Genomic DNA, 16,475 nt, shown 5'->3' with positions numbered 1-16,475 from the left:
GAAGCTGCCAGCATTCTTTGGCTCTGGGTCCTGCATCAATCTGACATTTGCTCTGTGGTTACATCTCCTTTTCTCCACTTTGACCTTCTCCCTTCTCTCTCATCAGGACCCTTGTGATTACATTGGGCCCACCCAGATAATGCAGGATAATTTCCCCATCTCGGTCACATCTGCATGTCACATATGTTATAATCACATCTGCAAAATCAATTCTGTTATTTAAGGTAAAATTCACAGGGACTCAGGGATTAGCATGTGGCCCTCTGAAGGGGGCCATTATTCTGCCTACCACATTGGCATTGTGGTAGGTGATGGTGAGCTGCACTACTGGTGAGCTGACGAGGAGATGGACAGGGGCCTGGAATAGGCAGGGGTGGGAAGAAGGAGCTGGAGATTCCTCAGGGCCCCCAACCACCGCTGCAAGTGGAGGAGGAAGAGACAAGGCCATGCGGCTTCTCCCTTGCTCACCTGCCCAGTTTTCCATCACCAGCTCAGCTACCATGGCCCCTGAACAGCAGAGGGGAGATGATAAAGGAAATCAGGGTTGTAATTCTCAAATAGATGTGTGTTTACTCCCCAGGGGGCATGGTTCTATGCTGGGAGCACCTGAGTCCACAGATCATCCTGATTTATCAGCCCGGATCAATCATTTTCCTTAAAGATGGTAAGATTTTAAAAATTGAAACCACTTCTTTCATATTATCTCAAACCTAGGTATGTTTCTGGTTCTGCTTAAAAACGACAGTTTTGAAGTCTCTCTGGTTGTGTGAGTGTATGGGAGGTAAGACAATCTATCTCCAATGTTAACAGTGGTATTTAAGTAAATTAATATCTATGAGATGCTTAGATCAGTGCCTGGCACATAGGAAGCTCTCGGTAAGTGTTACAATTCGATTTGATTGTTTTATTCCACCACTACCTGAACCATTATATAGTCACCTGCCGGGTATTTTCAATACATTAGCTGCTTTTAGCCTCACAACAGCCCTAGGAGACAGGACTGTTATTTTCTCTATTTTACAGATTCTCAAATGAGGTGAGGTCTATGTGTGTAAATCATTTGATTAGGGTCATACGTCTGACTGACAAAGTTGGGATCCAAACTCTGCCTGCAGAGCACCCACTTCCAGTGTTTCAGTTTCTCTGGCACATGTGCTGCCCGGGTTCTGCTGGGGCAGGTGGAGCCTGTCCCAATCGCATGTTACATCAGCATTAGCAGAACTTCTAGTGAGCTCCTAGGGGGCTGCTGGTGGCAGGTTTTCAGAGTTACTATTTCTGCAATGAACAAATTTCTGCTGACTTCGTTAGTGCCAGTGTTTCAGAAAGTGAGGGAAACAATTTTTGTCCCTCACACTTCCCTGGTCACCTTTACTCTCTGGTAACACAGCATCTCCTGTGTGGCATGGCCACAGCTAGTCAAATACCTTCTTCTCAAAGTCTTTTGTAATAAACAGTTATCAAAAGTGGCACTGACTTCTTCAACAAATGGAAATTTCTAGGAGTCAGATTTTTCCTGGCTCTCCTTCAAACAGAACACTTTGAACCTGTGGCAGTAGCATTCAATCACAGTGGCTCTACATTTGGAAGAATACTTTATGTACACAAACTTTGTGGCCTTCTGAGGATTCTGGCTAAGTATACCACAGGGAGAAACAGAGAAAAACATATTTCCTGAAATCTTCACAAACGTGAAGAACAGGAAGCTTTCCAAGTCCATGAGCAATGACACTTGGCTGGCCAACAAAGGCTGACCACCCACGATCCCTATCTCTTCCCTAGACTGGAGTCTCTCTTGGTTTTATGGGCTAGAAGGAACTGGGGGTTCGAATTTCCAGCTCTGCCTCTACCACCAACATCAAACTCCCCAAGTTAATCTACGTGGGATAAATCTCTAAGTAGCCAAGTAGAGATTTGGCTTTGACCCTTTGAGAGGGTCAGCATCTCAATAGACTTCATGTTTCCCCCCCATGACAAGATATAGGGCAAAGTGGTTCAGGAAAGCATGTTCAGCAGAGCACAGTAGAAAGACACTAGAGTAAGAAACTAAGACACTGGGTTTTTAACCAGCCTTTGAATTATAAATAGATGTGCCGCCTGAGTAAGTAACTGAACTCCTTATGCAGCTATTCTTCATTTGCCAATCAGCAGATAGAATGCAGAGTTTCAGCATATTAAAACATGACATGTTTACTGTTTATTTTTGAGAGAGACAGAGACAGAGCACGAGTGGGGAATGGTCAGAGAGAGAGGGAGACACAGAATCTGAAGTAGGCACCAGGCTCTGAGCTGTCAGCACAGAGCCCGACATGGGACTCGAACCCACAAACTGAGAGATCATGACCTGAGCTGAAGTTGGACGCTTAATCGACTGAGCCACCCAGGCGCCCCTCAGCATATTTTTTATTTTCACTCACTGGCAACATAATCTGCCAACCCGAGAAAACAGGGCTTGGTATATAAAGTATCTAATTTTCTTTAGTGTTTCTAAGCTGTTAGCTCTATGAGGGAAGCATTTTGTCTTTGCTGTATCTCCAACAAATAATAAGTATATAATAATAAGTGCCTGCCCTTTATTGATACTTGATGGATATTTTATGGGAAACAAATTCTAGAGAGGTAGCAAGGTGTACTGCAGCGGTTCTCAAACACTAGACTGTATTAGAATCACCTGAAATGCCTACGCCAACGTTTAGGAGGTGCAAGGTGGGGCCTGAGAATGTGCACTTCTAAGGAGGTCCCAAGTGCTGCTGTTCCTGGGACCAGATTTGGAGAAGCACTGGTGTCATGGTAAAGAGCAGGCTTCTGTCAGACTTCCTTGGTTCAAATCTTGGCTCTTAGCTTAATTGATCTCTCTGGGCCTCAGCTTCCTCATCTATAAAAATGAAGATAACAACTGAAACCTACCTCACAAGGTTCCTGTCTGTAAAACATTTTGAATAGAGTTTGATATTTCATAAACCTCGTGTTTGCTATTATTGGGAGATTTTTCTCTTCTGCTTTGATGTTTTAGTCTGTGTTTATATTAGTTCTTCCAACAATGAAATGAGTATGTATAATTTGGAAATCTTGGATCTCACCCTGGTAGTTACTTTGGACACTGCTGGGGTGCACATTTTCCCCAATGAGATCTATGTGGACTTGGGCCTTTGCTGAGTAATAGAGATTTCTCACTTAATAAGTCAGTGTATTCTGAGACTTTGAAGGTGACCACCTATATTTTCCAAATCAGGTAACATCTAGGTTCTAGCCATAAGCAAGGGTGTCACCTCCTGCCTAGAGAGTGTGGTCATGCCAGTCATTTCTAGATGATCAAGGCCATGGCAGATATCACCTCTCTGAGACCACCTGTGCTGGGAGGTACAGAGAGCTTCCTCTATTTAAGCTGAAGGAAATTAACAGTGGAACAAATTAAAACAACAATCAGATTTAAGTGGCCTCTATCAGGAAATTAACTTTAATGGATATTGTCATCACCAGGCCTACCTTAGAGCTGCTGGTCTCCCTGTGTTGAGAAACAATAAAAACTAGGACCTAAACACTGAGTTACCCACCCACAACTCAGAATGGATTTTCTTTTTACTACCTTATGTTTGCTTTAATATGTCCCTTTCCCTGTTCATTCAAGCTTTTCTGTGATTCTATTAAACTGATTACACACCTCTGCAAATGATTGCACACCTTACCTGAGACAGAAGCTCAAATGGGAACTGGGAGATGGATTCCCTTGTTTGTCACTTTCTTTTAACGGGGATATGAAAGCTTCCTTTTCTCCCAACAAATTCCAGTCCTAGAATGGCACAGGGGCTTGAAAGGGACTGTTCTGTTTCTAAGTCCTTTCTCTGCAGGAGAATAAGAACCAGTCTTGTTATCCAGGCATGGCTATGTGATCTGGGCTTTCTGGATCAACACTTACTTGAATCCTAGACTGAATCTAGTCTCCAGCCTTCCTCTACCAAGTGGAACTATGAGCAACCTTCCCCTTTCCTTCAGAACACCCCTAGAATTGGGCGCTTGGGTGGCTCCATCAATTAAGCATCTGACTTCGGCTCAGGTCATGATCTCACAGTTCGTGAGTTCCACCCCGCCTTGGGCTCTGTGCTGACAGCTCAGAGCCTGGAGCCTGCTTCAGATTCTGTGTCTCCCTCTCTCTCTGCCCTTCTGCTCATACTCTGTCTCTCTGTCTCTCTCTCAAAAATAAATAAACCTTAAAAAAATAAAAAAAACACCCCTAGAATCTATCCTGAAATTTAGGCCTGGGGTTCAGCCGTCATCTTTCTTCATACTTAATACAAGATCCAGAGATCAAGACCATGATCACTAGATCAAGAGCCGCGTAAGGAAGGCAGTAGAGGGTATCTGACCTGATGAGGTAACCTTCTGACGATAAAAAAAAATGAGCCTCTGGGACCAATGAGCAGGAATCTTGAGGCAAACAGAGCTGATGGGCCTGGCCACCCCATCCACCTGATGGCACAAACCATGGACCCTGGAACCAGTCAACTGGGTATGAACCCTTATTCCACCACTTCTTTGGGTAGACTCTAGCAACCCTCCTCATGCTTCCATTTCCTCATCTGTGTAGCTGCAACAATCATTCCTCTACCTCAAGGGTTTATTGTGTAGTTTAGTTAAAATAAACAAAACACTTAGAATGTTGCTTGACATACATTTAGCGCCAGGTGTTTGTTAAATGACTAAAATATGTTGAGCCCTCCTATGCATCAGAGATCACCAGGACATGGCTCTTATTCTCAAAGAGTTGGTCCAGTAAAGGAGACAGATTTGAGAAGAAGTAAGTGGTGTGAGCATGTGTAAAATGATGAACTCTAGTAGAAGGATGATATAACAGCTTCCTCTAGGTGCTTTCCACGTGTGTCCTCTATTTAATCTCCCTAAGAGTCCACAAGGTAGCTCTTATAGTCCCCAGTTATCAATGAAGAGTAAGACTAAGTTAAAGTTACTAACTGAAGAGTCATGGCCAAGTGGCTGATCTTGGATTTGGATGCAGAGCTGCCGGCCTTCAAAGTTCCCACTCTTTATCCGAACAAGATAAAGGGGTGAGATACTTAGGAAACCACATGGAGCACAGGAGACTAGTTTTTATTTTAACCCATAGAAAACTGTGTGACGTCAGAGAAATTACCAGTCTCTCCTGTGCTTCCACTTCTTTTGGCATAAGACAGTACTATCTGGGTCCTACCTGTACAGCCTTGCACAGTTATTGTGAGGTCAACGGAGATAACCAGGATGGCGCAGAGAAGCATTTAGAGAGCCAGAGAGAAGTATGATGTTCCAGCTCTAAACCTCAGGGGCAACAGCCCTCACTGACTGACCTGACCCTCTATTCTGCTGTTCCCTTACCGTCCTGGTTCTTCAATGACAGGGACAGCATCTTCCCCCCCCCCCCCCCCCCCCCCCCTGCCCTTTATTCCTGTGGCATTTTGCCCAGTGAAATAGCCACAGAAGAGGAACACAGTGAACAGTTGTTTGGAAACAGGACTCTAGCAGGGGAGAAAGATTTAAGTCAAAAATGGCAAAACGTGTCCAAGGACCTCATAGAGGGATGGGGGTTCTGCTGAAACAACCCAAATGACACTAAACAAATGAATTGGGAATGGAATGTTGTCTGGTTTTGAAACTTCCCAGGTTCAGAGAAACTCAGGTTAGGCCCTTGTACTTCTAAGCTTCGGAAAAGAACAAACCCTCCAAACCTTGAGAGATTTGCCAATCACTAATTATATGCCAATTATTCTATTTTGGGCTTTTGCTAATGAGATCTGGGAAGTGTCTTAATTACCCAAAATTATGAAAATAATTTCAAACTTGACTCTAGGGCTAGTTTTACTCCACTTAGGAAGAAAAATATAAATGAATGGACACGGGGTTATTTTTTATTAAGAAATAGTCTGAATTTGCTCGAACTCTAGCTCTTGTAAAACCCACATCTCTAGTTCTCAATGCTTTAATGCTCAAAGTTTCAGGCACCTTGGCAGTGTCATTATTATGTTCTGCTGGGGAGGGGGGGTTGGTGATTTCCAGAAAAAGGCTATCTCTTTAAACCGTGGTGCCCCAGAAGTCCCAGTCCTTGCCAAACGAGGAGAAGGTGAATAGTACTCCATGCTCAAGGGGGTGGGGGAAGGCTGGGACATAGGACAAAAGCAGGAATAGACCCAACAAGAGGAAATAATAAGCTTATTTAATACGTGCTTTCCCTCATGAATTGCCTCCTATGGCACAATAAAAGGCGATTTCCTCAGATAACATTATGTCCTATTTGTACACATCTTTGTAATTTATAACCTGTTTTTGTGATGTCACAGGGAAGGGAATCTAATATGGAAAGTAGGAACCCAGTTCTTGGTCCTACTTACTACTCTATTACCTTAAGTAAGTTACTGAACATCTCTGTGCTTCAGTTTGCTTGAGTATAAATCGAGGTTACTTATTTCTTACCCCACAAGGTTAATTAGAGATAATATATGTAAAGCTTTCAATGTGCCCTAGACTAGGGGTCAGCAAACTATGGCCTGTGGACCAAATCTGGCTTGTTGCTTGCTTTTGTAAATAAAGTTTTATTGGGACACAGCCATACCTATTCATTTACATACTGTCATGGCTGCTTCCACACGATAATAGCAGAGTTCCGGAGTCTGCTACCGCTCTCCGACGGTAGAGCCTGCAAAGTCCAAGATATTTATGATATGGCCCCTAACAGAAAAAGTTACCCTACCCGTTATAGACTCCAGAGCACTGAATGAATGATGTTGTTAGGGCAGCTGTAGAATGTTACCAGGGCACTGTGATGGCATTTTACAGATAAAAGAAGAAAAGCTCAGTAGGGTTACTTTCCTTATCAAGGTAGGAAAGCTAGTTAGTTCCAGGCCAACACTACGCCCTGACTGTCTGCCTCTAAGCCCAATATTTTACACACTATCATCTGCTGACATGTGCTTGTTTTATTCAATAAACAATCAGAATGGACTTGGTACTGCTGATGAATAAATGGCTGAGACCTTGCCTTTGGCTTCTGTATGAGGCATGCCTGACTATAAGTCCTGTCAGCTTGGAATGATCACAAGGATGCATCCAGAAGATGCTAAGAAATCCCACTACAATCGCATTTTCCAAAAGACTGTGCTATGGAGTGGTAACAGGTCTTGGGTTAAAAAGAGGGTTTCATAGTCAAACACATCCGTGAAAGGCCAAGTTAAAAAGTATCCTTACTGCAGGACTTCTAAGAGCCTTTAGAGGATTAGCACACATTGAGAATCTCCAAGAGGTCAGAGTGAGCAGCTCTTTCCAAATCAATCTCTCCCCCTCCCTCCTCATTCCATGGTTGTCCAACAGGACTGATAGTCTTCAGAACACTCTGAAAAATACTGTACTTTTGGTCTCAGAAATACTATTTCTCCATTTCTAAGAGGGACTACACATCTCCATACCCAGATGACATATTTTTTAATTAATTAAAAGAAATTAAAACCAAAGAATGCCCTTTTAATTACAGCTGAAGCATTTACTGACCAAATAGTTCCCAGGAGTTATTACTAGAAACACATGCTTTCCGATGCTGCCGAGAAAAGACTTAAGTAGCAGTTTAGGCTCCTTCTAATCTTCCCAGACTTTCATAACTCTGGGTTGACCATGAGACAATCAAGATCATCTGTTCCATGTGGAAAATCAGAAATGGGACACGTGAAAGATCATATTTTTATACATTTGCCACAATTCCCTTCTATGAAACCAATCACTCTCAAAAACATCTGCAATGTATGAAATACTTACAATTGACTACAATCTTGCGGTAATAGCTTAATTATGCCTCCACAAGATGCCCCCTCATCCCAGGAGCCTGGCAACAGATCTGTGAGCCTGTGGTTCAGTCTCATATTTCTCTCCTACTTTGTCCTTTAATTCAATCCCAACTATGAAAGCAAGAAACATTTCTAAAGCTTTGGTCCCTGGGCCATCCCCTGCATTTTCTTGGCCCCCTTTCTTTTTCACATTGTATTTCCCCATTTCTCAGGCCCAGTGGGAACAAGTGTTGTGGCCCCACCACAGTCTTCAGAGCCCCATTCCAGGATGGGTTAGGCAGCTCGCTTCTCCCTTACTTATCACTCTGAAAGATGCATCATCCTTAAAATTGCTCCTTCACTGGAGTGTAGGTTCTATGTGACAGGTCTTGTTTACCACTGTGTCCTTACAGCCTAGCCTGGTGCCTGGCACCCAGATGTAAAACAAACATTTGTGTTTGTTGATCTCTGGATCATTGGAACAACTGGCTCAAAGAGGGCAAGAAGGGAGCATTTCGTATATATTCAAGATACCTGGTTCAAGTAGACATGTAGAGATTGTTGGAAAGTTGTGGAAGGAGATGGGAAGAAGTGGAAGAACAAAGATGCTCCCTCAAACATGGCAGGTGAAGAAGAAAATCCCAAGAGTTTAGACGGAGAGAAAGAATAGAGTAGTCACCCGACAGAAATACTCTGGGAATGTTTTAGAGGAAAACAATGGGAGTCCCACTAATTAAGATCTATGAGTCGGCACTTGGTCAAACGAACTCTGTGAGTGTTTGGAGAACTGCTTCTGGTAGGAAAAAAGTCTACAGAAGCAACAGAAAAAAAACATTCTCTGATTTCTTACTACGTGTGAAGAAGTAAGTATTTCAGGGCAGCAGGGATAAAGGGGAAGAGATGAAATATTGCTCTAGATACAACTAATTTCATGGTCTGATATGGAAACCAGATAGGAAAGATTTTAAAACAATGTGTTAAATGTTGGCATTCATTCATTCATGACGTCATTCATTTGGCCACATGAGCAAAAGTTACTGAGCACTCCGTGCAGAGGCTGGAGTGACCGCCCCACCTGGAAGAGTTCTGGAGTACCACACGTAAGGTGATGTTTCTTCTAATTATTCACTGGGGCTCAATTTTTAAAAACAGTTATCACTATTAAGCTCTGATTGTAATCTGCCTTAGATCAATCACATGAGAAATTCCTCAGATATTAATATGTCTCTGTGAGCATAGAAATGCAGACTCCTGAAACCAATCCTCCAGGCCTGCTTTCCCCATCCACTCTGCTGGGGACCTAGGAGGAAATAATAGATATTAAAAGTCATGAAATAGGAGCGCCTGGGTGGCTCAGTTGGTGAAGTATCTGACTTCAGCTTCGGTCACGATCTCATGGTTCTTGAGTTCGAGCCCCGTGTTGGACTCTGTGCTGACAAGCTCAGAGCATGGAGTCTGCTTTGGATTCTGTGTTTCCTTCTCTCTCTGCCCCACTTCTGTGCATGCTCTCTCTTTCAAAAATAAATAAACAGTAAAAATTTTTTAAAAGTCATGAAATGGAAACAGCATTTATGGTGAAGAGATGGTAAAATTAACAGCAGTTCACATTAATGAGGGTTTCTTCTGTGTCACTAACTAAGCGGAGTGCTTTACATGCTGGAGCTTATGATTACTACTAAGTATCAGTTTCCTTTGGTTTAGGCAGAGGAGTCCCCAACTTAATGAAGTTAAATAACTTGGTCCAAAGCACCCAGCACAGGTGGGAGTCAAGTTCTGGTCTGCCTTCTTACAGGGTAAGTGTCCTGTCTCATTGAGCTCACTTCACATGTTAGGAGGGGTTGGGAGGGAAGAGGAGGGACAGGAGGTGTTAAGGGGGAAAGAGAAGGCAGAGGAGAGACAGAGTGAAGGGAGACGGAGCCTAACCATTTTGGCAAGGTTTAATGGTAATGTGGAAAGTGCCTAGTCTTCGCAGCCAGAAGATCTGGGCTCACATTGTGGCTCTGCAGAATGACCTCAGGGGTAATAAATAGTAGACTCCTCTTCTGGCACCTTCTGTCTCAAGAGAATGACCAGTATAGTAGATTGAAGGAATTCTGCCTACTTGGAAACAGTATGAATCAGCAACATTTCTCACTAGGAGCGAGACTGCCTAACTAAACAAAAAGCTCTTGAGCAGGGATGAGCCCACCTTATGCTTCTCTTAGCACCCAGGTGCTTGGAACAGCGGGCACATTGCTCTCAATCCACATTTGACAATATGGCTGAATGCAGATTACTACAGGAATAAGGTTTTCTTTTTTGGAAAAGCACTAGTTTCAAAGCAGAATAAACATCTTTTTTGTGTTCTTGTCATGTTGTGAAAGTTAAAGCAAAAGCAAGGAAATTGATTAAAGCTTTCTGTGATGAGTTCAAAAATAAGTCACACACACACACACACACAGCAGCTATTCACCAGGAAAGTCCAAAAGAAACGAAACAGGATGGACCCCTAGTCTTAGGTGAAAAGTGTACCTTGAAAGCACAGAAAGGTGGAATATATGAAATTGAGGGCTGCATGATTTGCATTCCACCTACATTATAAAGTAATGAAAATAAAGCCATGTGCTCGGGGCACAGCTGTCACTTTCAATGGCTACGAATTGTTTTGCTTGTCTCACAAAGTGCTTCAAACATATCAAATGCACTTGCCTTCCTGAAGTGGTCCATAACAAGGCTGGAAATTAATAGTGGTTTCTGAATTACTCTCAAACACATGAACATCATCACTCTTTAAAAAAAAAAAAAAAAACACAGGACACATTTTTCCAAGATGACCTAACTCCACCATGGCTAAACAATTAAAAATAAACATTCCAAAAAAACTCACCTTAGGGTTGACACAACAAATAAAATGCACATTTATGATGATCCCAAGTAGGCTAATAAGTTAAGACTTAAAAAGAATAAATAAATTAACTCACTTTAAAAAAAGATATTTATTATAATCTTCCTCCATTCCACTTTTCTTTTTGGCTTTACATCTATATTTTTGGGTTGTGCTGGTTTGTGAAAATTTTTCCCACTCAGTTAACTTATTCTAGTTTAAAAATATTTAAATTATTCAATAATCGACAAAAGCATTAACAAAATCTTAGCTGCATTTATGACAGAACTAATTTCTTAAATCCCCATAACTGTGTAGGACATGGAACCAGTCGCTGTACTACCTTAATTAAATAAATTTCAGCATGTCCTCAGACATTACTTGTCAGGATTTCTAGGAATCAGTGATCACCCACTTTGGGATGAAAGAACAGGACACACAGCAATTTCTTAACAGCAACCATATTAATTTTTTTTCCTCTTTGGGAATTGAGAAATTAAGTTTGGGGGAGAGAAGCAGTCCCTCTAAAGCTTCTGTTTTCTCATTCGCTCTTTTCCCCTGACAACACCTAGTTTAGGTATCCAGTCACTGACTGAATGACCTGTGACAGAAAGAAACTACAGAGAGCAAAAACCAGGCTGGCCTCATTAAAATGTCTAGTGGGAGAACTCAGAAGGTGAGGAAGGGCTCTGGGCATGTAGGACTGGCACGAGGAAACACTGCAATCCTCTCATATCATAATAGGAAATAGGGCTCGAAGGACTGACGTGACTTGTCGGCAGACCTTCAACTAATATGTAAAACTAGGCTCCATACTTTCTGATTCATAAACCAAATTCTTTCCATCCTGCTTTTGGACTGGGGCTCAGGGGACCTGAATTCTGATCTAATCTGTTCCTAATTAATGTGACCTTTTTTTTATTGTGGTAATATACAGATAACATACAATTTACTGTTTTAATCGTTTTTCAAACGGACAGCTTGGTGATATTAAGTATATTCACAGTGCTGTGTAACCATCACCACCTGCCACTTCCAGAACTTCTCTACCTTCCCCAACTGGAAGCCTATACCCATTAAACAAGAACTCCCCATTCCTCCCTCCCACTAAACCTTTCTACTTTCTGTCTTTTGACCTTGACTATTGTAAGTACGTGATATAAATGGAATAATATGATCTCTGTCCTTTTGTGTCTGGCTTCCTTCACTTAAAATAATATTTTCGAAGTTCGTCTATGTTGTAGTACATCTCAGAATATCCGTTATTTTTAATACTGAGTAATATTCTACTGTATATACATAAATTTTGTTTTTCCATTCATTTGGTGATGGACATTTGGGGTGCTTCCACCTTTTGATGATTGTCAATAATGCTGCTATGAACATAGATGTATAAATACCTGCTTGCGTTAACATAACCTTTGATCAAGTAATTTCCCCTTCCCTAGCATCACTATTATCATCTCTAAAACGATGGTAGAAGGATATGTATCTTCTTGAGTACCCTATTTTCTATTAGTATGATCATTTCTCCTTGGACCATCTAGTATTTCACTAGGCTGGTTGCAGATAGCTATTAATCCAGCCCAAATTTAGGTTGATACAAAATGAATAGCTTTGTAGTCAAGGTCAACGATTTCAAGTTCCTTCCCGGTCTTGGAAATTCCATCTATATATAAAAAGTGGGATACGCTACAGGGTACTGGCAAGTTTCCTCTCCTACTCTCCCTCTCCAGTGTTTCACCCATTGGGGATTCATCCTGAGCAAAGACTTTTAATTCAGCTCAACCTGACAACCATTTATTGAGCACCCAGCAAGCAAGCACCGAGTTCTGTGCTAGGTATTCACAGGCTTGATCGTGGCATCACTAAAACTACTTTTTTAGGGAAGACACTGTGATGGAATGACACATTGCTAGCTATTACATAGCATGACTTAAAAAGAATAAATGAACTCACTGCAGAGGAATTAAAAAAAAAACCAGTGTAAGTCAGCAGCAGAAACAAACATTGCTCCATCTCCTTTGTCCATGTTTGCTTGCCTACTGCAGCCTTTACACTCGGCCCGGCTGCTCCATTCTTCCTTGCAGGCAGGATTTAAAATATCTACGGAGCCTGCTCGGCAAAGCAATTAGAGAGCCCCTTGTATAATTCAATCTGGCTAATGGCTTCCCAAGCCATTCCCTCGCTAAAGAAGCGCATACCAGCAAAGACAGCCGAAGAGCAGCCCTCTGACTCCACACTCCTGTAATGGAAAAAGAGCAGCCCAATCTGTTCACCAAGACTGTCAGACTGCGCCCCTCCCCACCCCCCAACGCCGAGTTCCAGTCTAAAATGATGTTTTATGTCCAAGTTACTGTTTTCCCTGAAAACAGCGACTTAATAATGAAAATGTGGACATTTAACTGAAGTGCTCTTTTGTAATGGTTTTGCATTAGTGTTGTGAGGGGCAAAGCAGCCACAAAGTTAACATATTGTGTTGTTTTAGCAGCCAGGGAGGGAAGGAGGGAAAGAAAAGCTGCTGAAAACAAAAGGTCATTTTATTTGATAACGTTAAAAGAACATTAGATTTGTACTCTATGAACGGGGCTGCATAAGCAAGGGGTCATTTCAGGCAGACAGGCCATAGTCTGTCAGGTGGGCTCTCCCCGAACCCGGTCTGGGCGTGACAAGAGCCCACTGGATCAGAATCCGTTCTCCAGGGCTGCTGCACGCCATGGAATTTCGTACAAGTTCAGAACTTCTGACAGTCTGATTTGATAAAAATCCCAAACCCACAGTAGCCCATTATGTGGGCAAACTATTCATTTTATATTCACCTCCTTGTCGTGTTAGTGCAGAGGTCATCTAAAGAGGAGGCCTAATTAATCAAACTGTCAGAGGCAATGAGGAGGAGCATGTTAATAGGACTTTTATTTCACCCAGGAAAGCGGCGGCCTGACAGGGACTAGAAAATATGGCCTTGGTGTTGCTGTTTATTAGCAATTCTGAGATCAGTGGTAATAGGAGCCAAGCAGTGTGTGGTTGATAAAGTACAGGGTGTCAAGAAGCAGCAGCAACTCGAAATTAGACTGACAAGAGCCAGCACTGGCTGGATATTGATAGTTGATAAATAGGAAGCCCAGTGCGAGGGGCACATCAAAGAGGGTGGCAGAGCCAAGAAGGGTTTGTGCAGTCAGGTGGGTGCGAAGGAGAAAAGGCAGAGTTGGGATTCTGTCCTTTGCTGATTGCTCAAAGGGTCTGCTTCCAAACGAATCTTTACGTCACTTAACCAGTATTCTTCACAGGCTCCTCCATACCAGTCCCAGTGCTAGACGCTGGGGAGGCCAAGATGCACAAGACGCCACCCCAATGGCTAATGCTGTGCTTATTACTTTGGGGGAGCAGATCCCCTTAAGCATATAAGGATGACTACCCACCTTCCACAGAGAAAATTCACATTTACACCAAAGACAAAATTAACATAAAGCTTTGGGGGTGTTTTTAGAACTGGAGTCCCCTGAGAAACTCTGGCTAAGAGTTCCGTCTGCTGTCATCATCTACTAAGGAGGGGGCATTTTTTCACAGCTGAATGAGCATGATTTGGGAGGAGAATGAGACAAATCACAAGGGCACCATTTTTATAGCAGCAACTTCCACCAGAGGACTAGAGAATGCCTGCAAGTCATTCACACTGAACCTTGTCTTGGGCTTTCTGCAGCGACACTCGTTGTTGAGGAGGGGGTCGTGATATACACAGGACTCTGCCAGCAAAGGAATCAACAGCTCCTGGAGGCAGAAGGGCTCTGAGAGTCGAGGGCACAGTAGCTCCCGAGGAAATCCACACACTCGGGACTGAAGCCACGTACCCACCAGGAAGCCTCATTCTCTGTCTCTGGGCAGGGACTCACCCTTATGATTGTTTCATGGGTTCCACATATGACCATGTTGGGCACTCAAGCAGAGGTTCCTGCTGTGGGTCCATTTTGACCTATAAGGAAAACTGTCTAAACTATTTTAGACAACTTTCTTCAACAAGGATGAAATGCAAAGGGTTAACTTTTTTGTGTTTAGAAGACATTCCCTGACAGCCCGGAAGAACATCCCCCCATTATTTTTTTAACCTCCTCTTTCTATTTTCTTCACAGCACTTATTCTAACTCATAACTGGATTTATTTGTTTTATTCCTCCATTTAGTTGCTTGTGGTTCAGTCTCCCCCATTAGACCTGAAGGTTACCACAGCAGCGACTGGGTCTTTTTTATACTAACATGGATCCATTACCAAGCACAGAGCCTGACACACGGTAGGTGCTCAGTGAATGCTGTGGAATGAATGAATGAGTGAATGTCCCTAAGCATAGCTGAAAATAAAATTAATCAGGGTACCATGAATCTTAAAGTTCTGCTGTGTTTGAATATGAACTCATTATTCATTACAAGATATTTATTGACTATTACTGCGAGGCCTTGTCAGATCTGGGAATTCAGTTAATAAGAGAGCCTTGACCCTGCCTTCAGGTGGCTCCACAGTCTTATTCCTTGTCTGGATCAGAATAAATAAATACAATGACTGAAGTAACGTTAGTGATAGCAGGTGTTAGTGTTATAGGCATTCCTATGTTTCAAGATGCACGAAGTGATTTGTGCACATTTTCTCTCTGATCCTCAAAACTACTTTATAAATTAAATGCTGCTCTTGGTCCCATTTTACAGATGAAGATCTGAGCTCTGAGAAGTGAAGTGAGCTGCTGATAACCAGCAACAGGCAAATAGGGGAGCTGAGACTTGTCAACAGCCAACTCTGACCCCAAAGCCCGGGTGTATAGAATCAGCAATAGAGCCCCCTTCTACAACACCCAGAAAATAGACGCAGAAAGTAACAGCTATACTTGTGAGAGTTTTGCATCAAGTTTTGTAGTTAAGAGTTTAATGGCATGTGTCATAATGGGAATTTACAGTTTGCGAAGAACTTCCACGTAAAAGGACACATTTCACACTCGGAGAAACTCTTTAAGAAGGAAGAGAGAGAATATTGGCCCCTTTTTCCAGAATAGGTAACAGGCTCAGAGAAGGGCTGGCTCAGGGCCACACAGCTGGTAAGCAGTAAAGAGGAGACCTGACTGAGCATGGTCTTATAGGCTCTTTGGCTTCCCAAGATCATTTGAATTTTGCATTTAAAGGATTCATAAACTATCTCAATGGATCCCTGGGAAATAATCTGTGGGCGGCACAGAATCATGAGACAGCAGGGCAGCAGGGTGGCATGGCACCAGGAGTCACCTGGATCACTCTCCCAGCCTCACCACTAACTAAAAGTGGGGATCTGAGCAAATCACTTTCCCTCTCTGGGTCCCCACTTCTCCCCCCATACAATGGGGATGGGGATTGAAGACATGCTCTGACAGTTATTTTCCAGCTGTGAAACTCACTGTGAAGCTCCATCTCCTCCCCTGTTTCCTTCTCTTTTTGGCTTCATCTTTTAGTTGCTTTTATGGCATTTGAGAATTAGAGGTGACAAAGCTTGACCCCGCATAACTAAGGACCTTGGCTGTCAGGTCTCAGAAACACATTTGCCCTGCGGACCTGACCCACGTGCAGCGTAAAGTAGGGGCTCAGAGCGAGGGAGGGGGTCTTCGCCAGCAGGCAGTGCTGTCATGATGGATAACAGAGATTCTGAATGGCCAGTGTCCTCCTATTTATCATTTAAACTGGGCTGATTCAGGGACTTGGCTACTGAGAAATCTTCACCTTAGGGCCAGAGATTTCGTCTATTTAGAATCTATCAGGAACCCTCCCACCCCCATCACTGCGTGGGAGATGCTATTTTAATGTTAAAAG

General features: G+C 42.8%; 1 protein-coding gene across 3 annotated transcripts in view; it reads right to left on the bottom strand.

Annotated features, from left to right (window-relative positions):
• The window catches only part of MPPED2 (metallophosphoesterase domain containing 2), a 172,430-nt gene that overhangs the window by 24,757 nt on the left and 131,198 nt on the right, over positions 1-16,475 (bottom strand). The window lies entirely within an intron of this gene.

Source organism: Crocuta crocuta, unplaced genomic scaffold (genome assembly GCF_008692635.1).
Source record: "Crocuta crocuta isolate KB4526 unplaced genomic scaffold, BGI_CrCroc_1.0 scaffold382, whole genome shotgun sequence".
NCBI classification, from domain to species: Eukaryota; Metazoa; Chordata; class Mammalia; order Carnivora; family Hyaenidae; genus Crocuta; species Crocuta crocuta.
The sequence above is the reverse complement of the archived record's forward strand: the minus strand, read 5'-3'. Positions and strand labels throughout refer to the sequence as shown.